At 42.8% G+C, this 16000-nt stretch overlaps 1 protein-coding gene across 1 annotated transcript in view; it reads right to left on the reverse strand.

Moving 5' to 3' along the window:
• Positions 1 to 15100, reverse strand: part of PTPRD (protein tyrosine phosphatase receptor type D) — a 3784543-nt gene extending 3769443 nt beyond the window's left edge. Inside the window, exon 1 of the mRNA XM_085633482.1 lies at positions 14860 to 15100. The gene's annotated coding sequence lies outside the window, so the exon portion shown is untranslated. The remainder of the gene's footprint in view (positions 1 to 14859) is intronic.
• Between the last annotated feature and the right edge of the window lie 900 nt (positions 15101 to 16000).

Below are 16000 nucleotides of genomic sequence, written 5' to 3' on the forward strand. Positions count from 1 at the left end.
CTCATTCACTATCACTACTCACTCACTGGTTCACAACAGAACAGAAGGAAAATATTCACCTCTCAGATATAATCTCTCTTGAGACCTTCATTGCCACCATACCCATTTTAAGGTCTCGCTGAGTCAGCGCACATGTGCTGCTCTGCGAGACGTTTAGTAGGTGAGTTTTCAAAGTGCTACTGACTGGCCTAGCGCTTGCGTTCACGCGAGCATGGACGCGCGCAGCCGGCCGCCATCTGTCTTTCACGGGTCATTAGCACCGTGATGACTTTCACTTTCGCAAAAGTAAAGAAATAGAAAAAACCTTCAATTTCTTTACTTTTACGATAATCGCGGCACCCGCACTTTACTTTGACCATTAAAAGTAAAGTGCGGGTGCCGCGATTATAGAAAAAGTAAAGAAATAGAAAAAAACATCTATTTCTTTACTTTTACTATAATCCCGGCACCCGCGTTTTACTTTTAATGTTAAAAGTAAAGCGCCGGTGCCGCGATGCTTGTTTTGTTAATACAGCATTTCCGCTGATATTCTGTAGAGATCTGTTCGACCTGTATTGAATTCCGCCAGCCATGCCTACTTTTCACATTTTAGGACTGGGCGAACCCACTTTTCCAGCTTTAGTCTTAGCATTTAAGGAGTGACATGCAAGAAAGTGGGATTAGACGGGCGAAATATATATTTGGGATTCGCGGCTCCCGCACTTTACTTTGAACATTAAAAGTAAAGCGCGGGTGCGGCGATTGTAGCGAAAGTAAAGAAATGGAAAAAAAAACTATTTCTTTACTTTTACTATAATCGCGGCACCCGCGCTTTACTTTTAATGTTCAAAGTAAAGTGAACTCACTATTCCAGCTTTAGTCTTAGCATTTAAGGGGTGACATTCAAGAAAGTGGGATTAGACGGTCGAAATATATATTTGGGGATTGTTAAGTAGAGTCGAGATTTTGATTGGATATTTAAGTAGGGTCGAGATTTTGATTGCCTATATTTTGGAGACTGATCTTGTAAAAGATGCTTTTGAAATTGATTAATGCATACATTACACAATTGTTCTACTTTGTTAAGCACACGAAGGGAAGACACTACCATACCAACAGCGGCGGTGCATTAAAAATAAGTATGGAAAGTATAATCCCGGGTACGAAAGTGGGATTAGACGGTCGAAATATATATTTGGGATTCGCGGCACCCGCGCTTTACTTTGAACATTAAAAGTAAAGCACGGGTGCCGCGATTATAGCAAAAGTAAAGAAATAGAAAAAAACATCTATTTCTTTACTTTTACTATAATCGCGGCACCAGCGCTTTACTTTTAATGTTAAAAGTAAAGCACCAGTGCTGCGATGCTTGTTTTGTTTATGCAGCATTTCCGGTGATATTCTCTAGAGATCTATTTGACCTGTATTGAATTCCGCCAGCCATGGCTACTTTTCACATTTTAGGACTGGGCGAACCCACTATTCCAGCTTTAGTCTAAGCTTTTAAGGGGTGACATGCAAGAAAGTGGGATTAGACAGTCGAAATATATATTTGGGGATTGTTAAGTAGAGTCGAGATTTTGATTGGATATTTAAGTAGGGTCGAGATTTTGATTGCCTGTATTTTGGAGACTGTTCTTGTAAAAGATGCTTTTGAAATTGATTAAGGCATACATTACACAATTGTTCTACTTTGTTAAGCATACGAAGGGAAGACACTACCATACCAACAGCGGTGGTGCATTAATAATAAGTATGGAAAGTGTAATCCCGGATACAATGCAGGCGGGGTAAAAGGTGTGTCTAAAAGAACAAAATATTCTGTTACTATTTGTATGTTATCTTTGCATATAAAGTAATGCACACACCTTAAACGAAAAATGAATACAAGTTAAAGTAACCCGTGAGAAATGCACTATTTTATATTATGAAGCTTCTATTGGTAAATGTAATTAATCACGGCTCATGTTTGTGTGTGACCAGAGAGCCACAGAATTGAATACTGGTCAGTACAGTGTGGAGCACTGACAGAAAGCACTGTAAGTCGTTATTTCAAACCTGTATTACACACAGTGTAAGATAGCCTTCTGCAACACGTTAAAAAGATCGGTGTTTAAGAGAAAAGTGCTTACAAAATATACATTTTAAACATATGCAATCAGATGGTAGCTAGTGCAAACCTTTTTTATAGTTGTCTATTAAAAGCACGCACTCCAGAACTCAGTTGATGACATCTATACATTACCTCTCAAAAAGAATATGTCTTTCTCATCATGAAGCTTCACGTGACTCCATCAATTAAAGCTGGTACTGGCTTCCAAGCTGCCTTTACGTTTGCAGATTAACCAGTTGCACATATTTACATTCCTTTCAGGAAGCAGACACCCTGGTGAGAAGGTTCACTGCTTGTTTAGCTCTCTGGTTCTCCCTTGGTTCCACAGCACAGGAGTCCCTCTCCCTTTCAGCAGAGGCATTTCAACTGTCGGAGTTAACCATCCCAGAACAGTTGTCTTTTAACAAACAGTAGGGGAACTCTTTTTGTTAGATTTAAAAAGTATGGGCACATCATTCCCCACAGATCCTCCCACTTTGACCTCTCCATAAAATGTTTAAAGGGGTTGGGGGCTGTCAGGGTAATGGGGTTGCTACTCTTAAATATTCAAAGCCGGACTATATTCTAAATCATTATTTTTTATCCATTTTACCATGATTGCAATTCTGTATATATGGGAAACACCAATGTAAACAATACTGCAAGGTGCCTCTGGCAGGGAAGACTTCACTGCAGAATAAAACAAAATACAGTTAAAAACAAGCAGTGGCATAGCCAATAGGTCTCGCCTCTGGGACCTTATAAGTGTTTAGCCATGTTACAGTTGATGTTGTTGGACCAAGGATATTGTGCTGGATAACTAAACACTTATAAGGTCCCAAAGGCGAGACCTATTGGCAATGCCAATGCTTGTTATCCTCAACACTTGGACTCCTCAATAAAGGTTCTTTAGTGTACCAATGGGGCAATTTTAATCACTCACTTTCCCTCCCACACACCCGCACTCACAACTGCAGCGTTACTCCGGAAAGGACTCCGACAAAGACTCTCTCGGGCCCATGGGGGACTGCAGCACCACTCCTTAAGGAGCAACGCACGATGATGAAGTATGACACCTGCATGGGGTCTGAGGGCACCTTTTCCAAAAGGAGGAATTCCCCACCTTCACCTTGATCCATTTCAAACCTACTCTGTGAGGCAGGTTCCCACAAACTTTCAGAGCGAGCGAATCAGGTCAGCTTGCCTTCACTTTAGGAACTGTTACCCCTTTGTGATTATAGAAAAATAGCACATGGTGTGTAGTTTCATTTGCAGCTAATGAACACAAAGTGCATAAAGGTGAATAAGCAGCAGTCCTGTTAGAGCTCCTTAATATCATGAATGACCCCAGTTTCAATGTGTCATAGCAAAATTTTAAATATAAAGTTTTTGCTAATTGCTAGAGCGAAGGTCAATAAAAGATTCATAAGAGGGATGATCCTTGGTAGACAGGAATTGATCTGTAAGCCTACCAAGAGAGGAACTACGAAAAAGACTGGTGTTGATGTACTCCCAGTCACATTTTTTTAGCTGCAGCTTGGAAGTAGCCACCAGCGAGGCAGGTTCTGACCAGACGGATCCAAGGTCAAGTTTTTCATACTATTGGTGGGCGTGCTTGTACCACGGGAAGGTGAGGGCTTTTTGGAGGGTTAGCAGTTCCTCGACTGCCATCCGTTATGGCTTCGACTCTTCCATGGTCCAAAGCCTCACCCAGTAAAGGAGGGGGCCTTCATCTGGCTACTACTCCCACTCTTTTTAAGTTGGCATTATAAAACATCAGTATTAGGAGATTGCTCGGTGGAAGGTGGAGTAGTGAGCGCACAAACTTATTTTCGCTTCTGGTGAGAGCATCTAGATTAGCGTATCCCCAACATTGCATTTGATATGTCCACTCCACACATAAATACCTGAATTACCCCACCCAGGAAGTGCAACAACAAATGTGGCAATTGAAATTGAGGCTCTAATTTCATCCAAGTTAACGCAGTTCTCCATTCAAATACAGCCAAGTCACAAACAATTCTCCAAGACACCCTAAACATGTATGCATTGCTTAAGATGTGCACATGCAGGTGTGGTATTCATGTTAAAATCCAACTTGCATCAATCTCCTTAGCACTAAAACGTGCATAGTGTGTTCACATTATGCATGCACAGAAATTGTTTAATCTTCACATTTTTTAAGTTTACATTTTTTCTCAAATACTGTTTAAATACTCTCCAACCTTTCATACGTGTTATAAATATTGGATCATTCGGCACACTTTAAACCACTCTCTTGTCAATTTATGCTCAGTACATTTAGTGATAACACTAGTGATCAGATGAATAGCCACACCATCACATATGCTGCTCTTTTTAATATTAAATACGCTTTATGAGCAACCAGCGTTTGAATTACATGCTCTTACCGTGCCCGGGAATGCCCACTTTGTCAATCCCTTTTGGAGCACTCTTGTGGTTATAAACAAATGCATGGAATATTTTAGGCAAACCGAGAACACAGCTACAAGCTTAAATTACAATTATGTTTTATTTTGTGATTCGTGTGGATTTTGCAAATGCATATACCAGGACTTTCTCAAATGTTTGCTTGCTTTCTGACAGATAAAAGGTATTCTGAATGGGTATTTGTGTGTTTCAATGTTGAAATCAAATGGTAAATAAGAATGCAGCACATGAACTATTCCCTACTGCTCTGTTTTCCTTCTAGGGCCTCTTGGCCGATGATGTCAGTGCTCAAAACAAAGCACACAAAAAATGACATAGAAAACTCTCAGAAGAATTTGGTTTGCCCTGTCACCTAGCATAGATTGTGTTGCCTATGGTTTGAGATATTTGTATGTTAACGTTAAAACAACAGAGAGATAGATTTGCATGCACCAAGTGCAGTGGTAAGCAGATACAGGTATGCCTTATTAGTCGGAAGTCCCAAAGAAAGCACACGATCAAGAAACTAATCACTCACTCCCTTCAGACTGCTTATGTTTTTCATCGGCCCATTATCTGATCTGAAATACAAGAACAACTGTATAACAAACCTTGGTTCTGCTGAGAGCAGCAACTTTTGGATTGCTGTTTCAAGATGTCATGGTGAGGTAGCCCTTTGGAAAGAAGGTTTTTAAAAAAAATTCTCTGAAACATCAGAGGAGGTAGCTTGCCCTGATGTGACAGCCTTTTGTACTATAAATGGTACCCGTCTTTGTTATTTATGAGATGCTTCAAACTCCGCTGTCTGAATGTGGGTTCAGGAGCCGGGACATCTCGGCAAGTGGTGAGTCATGAGTGTGCCAGGATTAGACTGTGTCAGCTTAGATTTGATTAACATGAAGGTACACTGTGATCCAAGATCTTCAAAACATGACTTCATGTTCATACACATGTCCAAGTGGCGTGAGGGCCTGCCAAGCCATGAGCTGGGTACAGAGGACAATTAACATCAGATTCCACCACCTTTACTTCAGCTCTGCTCCACTGTAACATGTTGCTTATTACCTTTGTGGAGGGAGGAAAGAGCTGCATTTCTCACTCAAGGATTAGCCTCTTGCGAGTTATGTGAGGTCCCTCCCCACAACCATCAATGATAATATCTAGTATATGCCAGTGTGCCAATCGGGATATATACTATATATTAACTATTCCAGTGTTTTTGCATACAGTTCAGTGGTGTAAAACCAATATTTTATGGAGGCCTATGAAATATAATATGTCTATGAAATACTGAAAATATTTCACCTGGCTCCATGAAATGTGGGCCTCATCTTCATATTGACAGCCATACACCACTCTGCACAGCTTTACTTTTTGCACTGTTGATTCAACATTTTATTGGTAAAAGGTCAACAAAAATTGAAAATTCTAATCAGTGCCAATTATTAGATGCAATTCGCAAAGAGTACAGCTTCGGCAATCTCTCCCTAATCAGACAGAATATTTTCTTTAACAAATCAAATTGAGTTTTTTTCTTAAACCCTACATTCTTAACTAAAATATTAAACAGTATCCCCATTTTTCGCCATACTATCAAACCGTATTGTCAAGTATGTTACTTGTTGTTTTTAATAAACATGTCTGAGTTTGAATAATCACCCTTTTCAGGCATACTAACCTAAAATGTTTTAAATATAAAACCAACATAACATGTAACCTTGTAACATGGGCCTATATTGTCCTATTGGCATTCTAGTAATATTTACAAAACATTATGATATCAGCAGAACCTCTTGATGGCAATAAAGGCGAATATAATATGGTGGCCCGTTATATATATGCACTAGTACATAAGCATATGAACAGAGTCTAATATTCTATGAACTATCATTGTTGAGTGTAGAAAAGAACCAAGACGCACAAGAGACAAAGGTTTGAGTGGAGCATGACGTGCCTCAGCTCCCTCAACAACAAAACTAAATAGCATAGTACTGGTAAACGTCATGCTGACACAAAACCATAGAAATTCAGCAGTTATAGTTATATTAAGTAACTATAACACACGCCCCGCCCATACACAGTTTTCTCATCAATATTTTCACTGCAAATGTTTCAGTGATATTATCAATGATGTCATAGAAGATGTCATGAGTTATGTAATATGTGGGGAAACTAGCAGTGCATTGCGAGGGCATGAGTTATAGTTACCTTAGGGCATGAGTTATAGTTACTTGAGATAACCATAACTGCTGGATTTCTGTTGTTTTCTGTGTGTAAATCTGAACCTAACTGTAACATCCCTGTAATCTTTGGTTTCTTCAGTGAATTTCTAAGGTTCTTTAAATTGTATTTCCTAACTATAATGTCCCTGAAACCTTCGATTTTTTTCAGTGAATTTCTTTGTTTTTTTAACGTTATTTCCTAACTATAATGTTCCTGAAACATGGGCTTGTGAGGGTGTGTGTGAGTGGTTGTGTGGGTGTGTCAGTGAGTGTGTAAGTGTGTGGTGGGTGTGAGTGCATGTGTGACTGGCTGTGTGGGTCTGTGAGTAGCTGTGGGAGGGGCTATGTGGGTGTGTGAGTAGGTGTGTGAGTGGCTGTGTGGGTGTGTGAGTGGTTGTGTGGGTGTGTACATGGGTGTGTGAATGGGTGTGTGAAACCTGTGTGGGTCTGTGAGTGTGGGTGTGAGTGATTTTGAGGGTCTGTTAATGTATGTGTGAGTGGTTGTGTGGGTGTGTGAGGATGTGAGTGAGGGTGTGAGTAGGTGTGTGGATCTGTACGTGAGTGTATTCTTTTTTTATTGGGGTCTGGGTCCACAGATCCACCTGAATCCACCTGAATCCGTGAGGATCAGTGAAGATCCAAAGAGGATCCACAGATCCTTGTGTGATAAAAAAGAAAGGATTTGGACAATTTTTTGCCCATGCGGGGTCGCTCACAGACCCCTCCATTAGTTCCCTGGGGTCAGGGCATACATCTACCCAGACCCATTTTATCACTTTCTTAACATTATTTTTCCCACTGGGAACCAAGTCCCGATGAACAAAACGGCAGCTGCAAATGTCCTTTCAGGTTACAGCCAGCCAATCACGGCATTGCTGTAGGCATGGGGATTTGCCAATCCAAGGTGGATCTGAGGAGGATCTGTGTCCCTAAATATACAAGTTTGGATTTCCGTTAATATCACGAAAACTACTGAACGGAATTACACCAAATAACAAAATGGGTTCTTTATGGAGCTACCCTTCTGCCAAATGTGGTGTAATTTCATCCAGTGGTTCAGGCTGTAGTAGTGTGCAAAGCTACTATGGGGATTTACATGGGAAACACACTTTTTGACCCCCTGTTTCTCGGTCCCCGCTTGACAAATCACCCCGAAACTTTCCATGCATAACAAAAATCATTGGTGAGAGGGCTCTGCTACTTTTTTGCTTAATTTATGTGCCACTGTAAGCCTGAAGGGGTATTGTTTTGCGATAAATATGTATGCTAATAACTTTGACCCCGCTTAACAAATCTTCACGAAAAAAAAAAAACTACATTCATCCACCTCAGCTCCTTCCTGGAAAGTTTTGGGGTGATACGCCAAGGGGGGCGATGATTAAGGAGGTCCCAAAACATAAAATCTCCAGGCACTTTCCACAGACTTCCCTAAGATAGGTTTAAGCAAAAACTACTGAACAGAATTAAACCAAATTTGTCAGGTTACTAGGTCTTGGTCCGCAGATTGTGTTTTTTTAGATTTGATTTAAATCTGTTCAGTAGTTTTTAAGATGTTAAGGGTAAAATATGATTGTATATTTTGGCAGTTGGGCTCGCCAGAGGCCCGTGAGAATCCAGCGAGAGGGCAACATCAAAAGTGGAGCCCTGGGATTGGTGGAGAGGCCAATTTTTCCCATGAGCCTTCTTGATCTCGCGGGAGCAAAAGGTTCCTGTGAGTCTCACAAGCGCTCTGATTGGCTGGCTGTTGGAATGTTAGAAATGTAATGGCCGCCATTACTGTTTACTGTGGAAAATTAGAGGTGTTGTGGAAATGAAGTGAAAAAACTATATAGAAAGGCATGCTGTCCCCCAAGGTTTAGAGAGAATGTGTCTAAGGGATAACTACTGTGAAGATAATAAATGTATATTGTTTTAAACTAATTTGTATGACCTCACGGGACTCTTGCAGGATCGTGAATTATAAAAAGGAGTAGATGAGTTCCCAATACACTCTATTGGTAGGGATTCACATTGTGGTCTTTGTTTTTGAGAGGAAGTGTGTAAGAGATAAGTACTGTGAGGATTAGAAGGTTAAATCTTTTTTTTTTAAAGTTATGATTTCACAAGACTCTCGCTAGCTCGGGAAAAGGAGGAAGGAGTAGGTGAACTTTGAATACACTGCTATGCACATTTGTTTCTGTATGAAAACGTCTTACTGGAGATTGTCTTTATTAGACTCTACAGTTTATGCTCAATGGTTTGAGAAGAGTTGTGAGTAGAGTTAAGGTTCATCCAAACTCCCTACTATTCACACCCATCAACTGAAATAGAGGTTTGAAAGGAGAGCCCAGTCCCTCTCCACACCCTACTATGCACATCTATCATTACAGAGAGAGGTCTCAGCAAAGCGACCAGTCCCTCCACATAACCTACTACGCACACCTGTCATCTGAGAGAGACATCTGAAAAGAGAGGACAGTCCCTCCACAGAGCCTACGACACACACCCATCATCTGAGAGAGAGGTCTAAAAGGAGAGGACAGCCACTCCCCACAACCTACTTTCCACATCTGTCAATAAAGAGAGAGGTCTAAAAGGAGAGGGCATTCTCTCTTCACACTCTATTATGCACACCTAGAATTACAAAGAGAGGTCTCGGCAGAGAGGCCAGTCCCTCCACACACCCTACTATTCACCTCTGTCATCTGAGAGAGAGGTATAAAAGGGGAGGACAGTTCCTCCCCACACCCTATAATGCACACCTATCATTACAGATTGTGAATAGGAAAAAGGAGTTGATGAGTTCTCAATACACTCTCTTAGTAGGAATGCATATTGTGGTCCTTGTTTTTGAGATGAAGTGTGTAAGAGATAAGTACTGTGATGATTAGAAGGTTATATATATTTTTTAAATGTTACAATCTTGCGAGTCTCTGACAGGATTGTGAAAAGTAGGAAGGAGTAGGTGTTTTTATAATACACTCTGCTATGCATGCTTGGCATTGTGTGAAGACGTCTTACTGGAGATGATGTTTATAACACTCTCCTACATAAGCTTGTTGAATTGAGAAGAGTTGTGAGTAGAGTTAAGGCTCCTCTGAACACCCGTCATCGGCAACAGAGGTCTGAAAGGAGAGCTAGTACCCTCCGTACACCAGACTATGCACATCTATTATTACAGGAAGAGGTCCAGCAGAGAGGTCCCTTCACACACCCTATTACACATATCAGTAATCTGAGAGAGAGGTATGAAAGTAGAGGAAAGTCCCTCCCCTCACCCTACTATGCACACTCATCATCTGAGAGAGAGGTCTGAAATGAGGGACCTGTCCCTCTCCACACCCTACTGTGAACACCCATCATTACAGAAAGAGGTCTCACCAGAGAGACCAGTCCCTCTACACAGTCTACTATTCACATCCGTCATCTGAGAGAGAGAGGACTGAAAAGAGAGAGGTCAGTCCCTTCACACATACCTGCCATCTGAGAGAGAGAGGTCTAAAATGAGAGGGCAGTCCCTCCTCACAACATACTACGCACATCTGTCCTCTGAGAGCAAGGTCCAAAAGGAGAGGGAAGTCTCTCCCCACACCCTACTACACAGACCTATCATTACAAAGAGAGGTCTCAGCAGAGACACCAATCCGCACTCCCTACAATGCATGCCTGTTATCTGAGAACGTGGTCTAAAGGGAGAGGGCAGGCCCTTCACACACCTTACTACGAAACCCCGTCCTCCGAGAAAGAGGTCTAAAAGGAGACATCAGTCCCTCCACAGATCCTACTACACATGTCCGTCATCTGAGAGAGAGGTCTAAAATGAGAGTTCAGTCCCTCCCCACACCCTACTACACACACCTGTCAACTTAGAGTGAGGCCTGAAAGGAGAGGCCAGTCCCTCTCCACACCCTATTACACACACCCATCATTACAGAAAGGATTCTCAGCAGTGAGGTCAGTCTCTCTACACACTGTACTATGCACACCTGGCATCGGAGAGTAGACGTCTGAAGGAGAGGAAAGTCCCTCCCAACACCCTACTACGTACACTTATCATTACAGAGAGAGGTCTCAGCAGAGAGGCCAGCCCCTCCACACACCCTACTATTCACACCTGTCATCTGAGAGTGAGTTCTAAAAGGACAGGGCAGTCCCTCCCCACACCCTACTATGCACATCAGTCATCTGAGAGAGAGGTCTGAAAGGAGAGGACAGTCCCTTCCCACACCCTACTATGCTCATCCATCACTGCACGAGTAATGACACTACAAACAGGATTGCTGGTGACATGTCTTGATATCAGAGTTATTATAGCTGAGCAAATAAACAATTTCTATTGAATATGTATCTGATTAATACTCACACACAGCTTACAAAAAGTTTGCAAACTGTGAACCATATCCTGTTTTGTTACAATAAAAAAACATTATTTTACTAAAATATTGTCAGAACACAACATATATTTTAAAGTCATTCTACCACACATACGCTCACAAAAATAATTAATTTGCTTTAAATAAAACAGAAATTCTTCGAAAAACCAAAGGTTAAAGTAATGTTATAGCTGGGTGAATTTTTCAGTGTGACCATTAATGTGTTGAAATAAAAAAAAAAAAGAAATGTACCAGTTATAGTTAGCAATGCTAACTATAACTTCACCCTTCCTTGCACTTATTATGACCTCACATATGACATCACTCAAGACATGGTCTATAACATAATTTATGACATCACTAATGAAATCTCAAATCACATCATTGTTGACATCACTGATGGCGTCACTGATGATATCATCTAAGCTTTCTTTCCCGCATATTGCTGTGTGAATTGCTATAGCTTTGCACAAAACATAGTTCACATTAACAATCAACCACGGATGTGTGGGAAACCCTCATTGAGCAGTGTTTTCAAGTTCAGAGAAAGCCAAAATAGTGAATGCCATTTCCAAAACAAATGCCCTAGTATGGTCAGCTTTTATTTCTACCAAACATCTGACACACACCGAATCTACTTTAACAAATTAAATTGATTTCAGTAGAGAACTGAGTACTGTAAACAGTGCTCAGTCTATAGAGAGAGTTCACTTTGTACCACACTGTTTGCAAATACTGAAACATTCATAGGAACTACACCACAGAAATACACCCCAGTCTATTAAAAGATATCTACTAAGAACAGTGAACATTCTATGTCACAGCTGTCAAAAAGACACGATTCTCTAAAAATAACCATGGTCCGAAGATGTTAAACATCCTACTACCTGTACCATTCATATCATGGTAAAAACGTTACAGGTAGCCCATCTTCTGAAGCAATACAATCAGATGTGCAAAGGTTAGTACGTAGTGTACACAGTCTTCTATATGGAGTAGAAATTGTCATGCTGATAAGATTCTCTTAAACACCTGCTTAAAATATTTAGTATGTAGAATCTTTGCCCTACTGGAAACTTTCTCTGCAGTACCAGAATACATATGTGGAACATATTGAACACAAGTCTACTGTCACCTGTACACAGAGTTACTCTTGAATACAAAGATTTATAATGTGTTCGATACCTCTACACGGCTATGGTGCATTAGGAGGGCGTGCGTTTTCATAATGCGCCTATTAGCTGGACCAACGCTGTACAATAGCAAGTGGAAAAGTAAAATTGTAGTTATTCACCACAATCTAAGCTATAAAACAAACACAAACACTCATTGATGTAATCAGTAATTTCATAAATTATGTCATAGAACATGTCATGAGTGATATCAAATGTGAGGTCATAAGCAGTGCATGGTGGGGGAGCAAGTTATGGTTGGTTATGCTAACTATAGCTGGTGAATTTCTGTGTTTAAGTGAAAATGCATATATATATATGTATATATATATTACATAATATACATTTCTGGTGTTGAAAATTAATGTGGTCGGCTAACAAGTTAATCGTTGCAACTGTACTAAGGAGTGTACGCTTTTTCATCTATTACCTACACAGTGAAAAGTTCAAATTGTTAATTATTGCCAAAGTAAAGCGAACTTAACATTAGAAAAAACATTATTTACTGTCCCACATATTGTATAATATAATTAAGAATCATTGATGAAAGTGGGGAGGGGCGTCATGACCTAGTTCAGGCTTCGCTTTTCTTGAGTCATGACCCTCCCCTCTGCAACATATTGGATGGGTGGATGGATGGATGGATGGATGGATGGATGGATGGATGGATGGATGGATGGATGGATGGATGGGTGGATGGGTGGATGGATGGATGGATGGATGGATGGATGGATGGATGGATGGATGGATGGATGGATGGATGAATGGATGGATGGATGGATGGATGAATGGATGGATGGATGGATGGATGGGTTGTACCATGAGTAGTACAAACGCACTCAGGTGTTCATTCTACAATGTTTGGACTATGTGTTTGTTATGCAAGTCCTCAAAACATTACTGTCAATACACATTATTTCGCCTTACAATTCTTATGAGCATAACACCTCATTCGCTGCTACTCTGCTTCACACCGCTATATTCACAATAATAACCTTTTCTCAAGAGTACTTTTTTAACCAGGAGTTACAGCTGACTTTCAACGTTAGTTGTGTTTTCCTTGTCAGAAACGTGGACCAGGAAGCAACTGGAACGGACCGGACGCGCTGTTTGAGGGGAGAGATTTGAACAGCGGATGCGCTGGGAGCAGGATGTGGTATGGCATACTACATATTCAGGAGTCTCAGAATTCTTCTCTGTGTATTTTTGAGAATATTACATCAAGCTGTCGTCCGATATTTTCTGTGATATAAAAGTGTTAAAAGAAGACATCACGCGCCAACTCGGACCAGTGTGAAGAAAAAATAAACACAAAAATAGCCTTGTTCGTGAATGTCAAAATTACGTCCCCTTTCGACTACACTTCACCGCCGCTACTAATAAGCCATGGAAGTGGGCGAATCCCTGGGAGACACTGGACGTGAACCCCGGCACTCGCAGTTCAAATGTAATAAAAATAGAGTTTCCAATTACGGCCCCTTCCGCTTATTCTTCACTAATAACACCGCTTACTGGCCCAATTTTGCTGTTGCACCAAAAAAAAAATTACATAAAAAGCGAGTCAGCTACCGGTTATTGCTGAGCAGTGTTTTTTGTGCTACCGAAGATGCACTAACTGATGACTTTGGTGCACGCGCTGTCCCAAGGGACAGGCTGCTCGCGAAAGTTTTTGGATGGCGACAGTTTAGATAAATTGGCGCATGAAACCTGCCAGTAGCTCGCATCCAGCAGGGCTGCTGTCAGAGCTGGCGTCCCAGCCTGTCAAGCCTTTAAGTGAAGCATCGTCTTTTGTTTCTGTCTGATAAAAGAGGCTTAGGGGTGGCGAGTTGATAAATATGTACGGACGTGTACGCGCGAACGAACGAAAGAGCAGAGGTACGCACGCACACTACAGAGTCACCCGCGGACAGGTGGATAGGCAGGCAGGCGACTAACCAGGTAGTCGCGTAAAGCAGCAGGCATGCAGATTCTAAATTACAGCTTAGAGCAAAGATGGCATGTTATGGGAGGTCGGTGGCTGCAGGGTGGAGTGGCATTAAATTGATGTAAAAGCAGGTAGGTGTTTGGGAGATATGGTTGCATACGTAGTTGAAGGACTGTTGGAAAGCCAGAGGGTGCAGTCGGGAACTCACACTAAGATACACATATAACTGGTGATTTACGAAGCTGGAAGTCCAAAATACATTAATGGATCGTATCATCATATATACGACGTCTACGTATCCGGATTTACGAGAATAAAAATCATAACTAATCCTACAGGATTCCAAGCTTTCCAAATGTTTTGAATTGAAGCAAAGGATGCGCCATAAAAGAGGCATTTAACCAAGCAAACGTGAACAAAGGCTGCATGTGAGTAAGTTGTAACCCCAATAGAATAAACAGGGCAAAGTCACAATAATGCACAGCAGGCGAACAGTTGCATGCTAAGGCTTTCAAATCAATAGCCGATATCCCGTTAACGGAAAGCAATAGCCTCCTCTTAGTGCAGTCACCGAATGCTCCAAGTTGCAGTGAGCACTGTTCAAGTTTGTTTCCTCTCTCGCTGCCTGCAGTCGGACCGTGGACAAGTGCACATTAAGCAGCCAAAAAGGGCAGGGTCGGGTACTTACTGGGTCCGCAGGTCAGGACCTCTGAGGAATCCGAGGAGTCTTGTCTTCCGTCCCGGCAGTCCGAGAGAAGAGAGTGCTGCTATCCACGGGCAGAGTCCGGGCCCTTGACAGGTGAGGTGGACCCTGAGTGAATGGGGCGCTCCGAGTAGGGCGGCGTCCTGCGTCCTCCACAGCCGGGTCCGGAGGCCGGACAGGGCAGAGGGAGTGAGGCTCCGGTGCGCTGGCACGGCGAGACGCGGTACCTGCGCTCCGGTGAGGCTGGCAGCCCGAGAGAGAAAGGATGGAGAGCGGCCGGGAGGGGCGGAGGCAAGGGAGGGAGGGGGAGCGAGGAGGAAGAGGATGCTTAAGGTGGGAGAGAGGCTGGTTAAGGCAGAGTAACGCTGCGAGCTCGTGGCCCGCAGAGGAGGCAGCTCTCTGCTCCTGCTCGCACGCTACGCTCGGCGGAGGTAGCCCAGGGGCACCCGCAGCACCGCCCTCCCCCCGCACCTGCACTTCCGTAGCGAGCCACTTGATGGCTGGAGGCGAATAAGCCCGCGAGGCGGTGAGGGAAGGACGCGCTCCGGTCGCTGAGCCGGGCTCCAAGGCGGTTAGCGGTAGGGGGCTATGACTGTGAGCGTCTTTCAGATGGCGGGGCTCACCAGGGTGGGAGCTGCGGGCCACCCTTCTCTGTCTGTTGGGCTGTGTCCTGGCCGCAAGCAGCAGAGACGCGGGATGTCCGGTCAGAGTATTACGGTTGTAAATGATAGTCTGACCTCAGGCTTTGGAAGCATCTGTCTCTTTCCCAAGGTACTTCCAGGCACTAAGTCACCGTCCTGTTATGCACGATATCTTTCGAAAGAAGGAGCGCGCTGTACCTTTCAGAAACCACAGCCCTCCCTATTCTCATCCTATGTCTGCTATTACCTCAGCTAGCGCGGAGGAGAGCCTGAAGTTATCTCCAGACAGAGATACGCGGGGGGTGTCTGGCCAATGTGCAGTGACCGTGATCCCCTGAAGCACTGGCATTCCCAGGACAGAATCTCCCCGCTCTTCGTTGCCGCCCACACTCCACAGGAGCGCCCCTCTTTCTCCTACACACATAACTATCCCTCTGCCCCGGTGCCTGCACTCCCATGCGGGTGGACATCGTAAATGTCCAGGC

The sequence above is a fragment of the Triturus cristatus genome, chromosome 2_1, assembly GCF_964204655.1.
Source record: "Triturus cristatus chromosome 2_1, aTriCri1.1, whole genome shotgun sequence".
NCBI classification, from domain to species: Eukaryota; Metazoa; Chordata; class Amphibia; order Caudata; family Salamandridae; genus Triturus; species Triturus cristatus.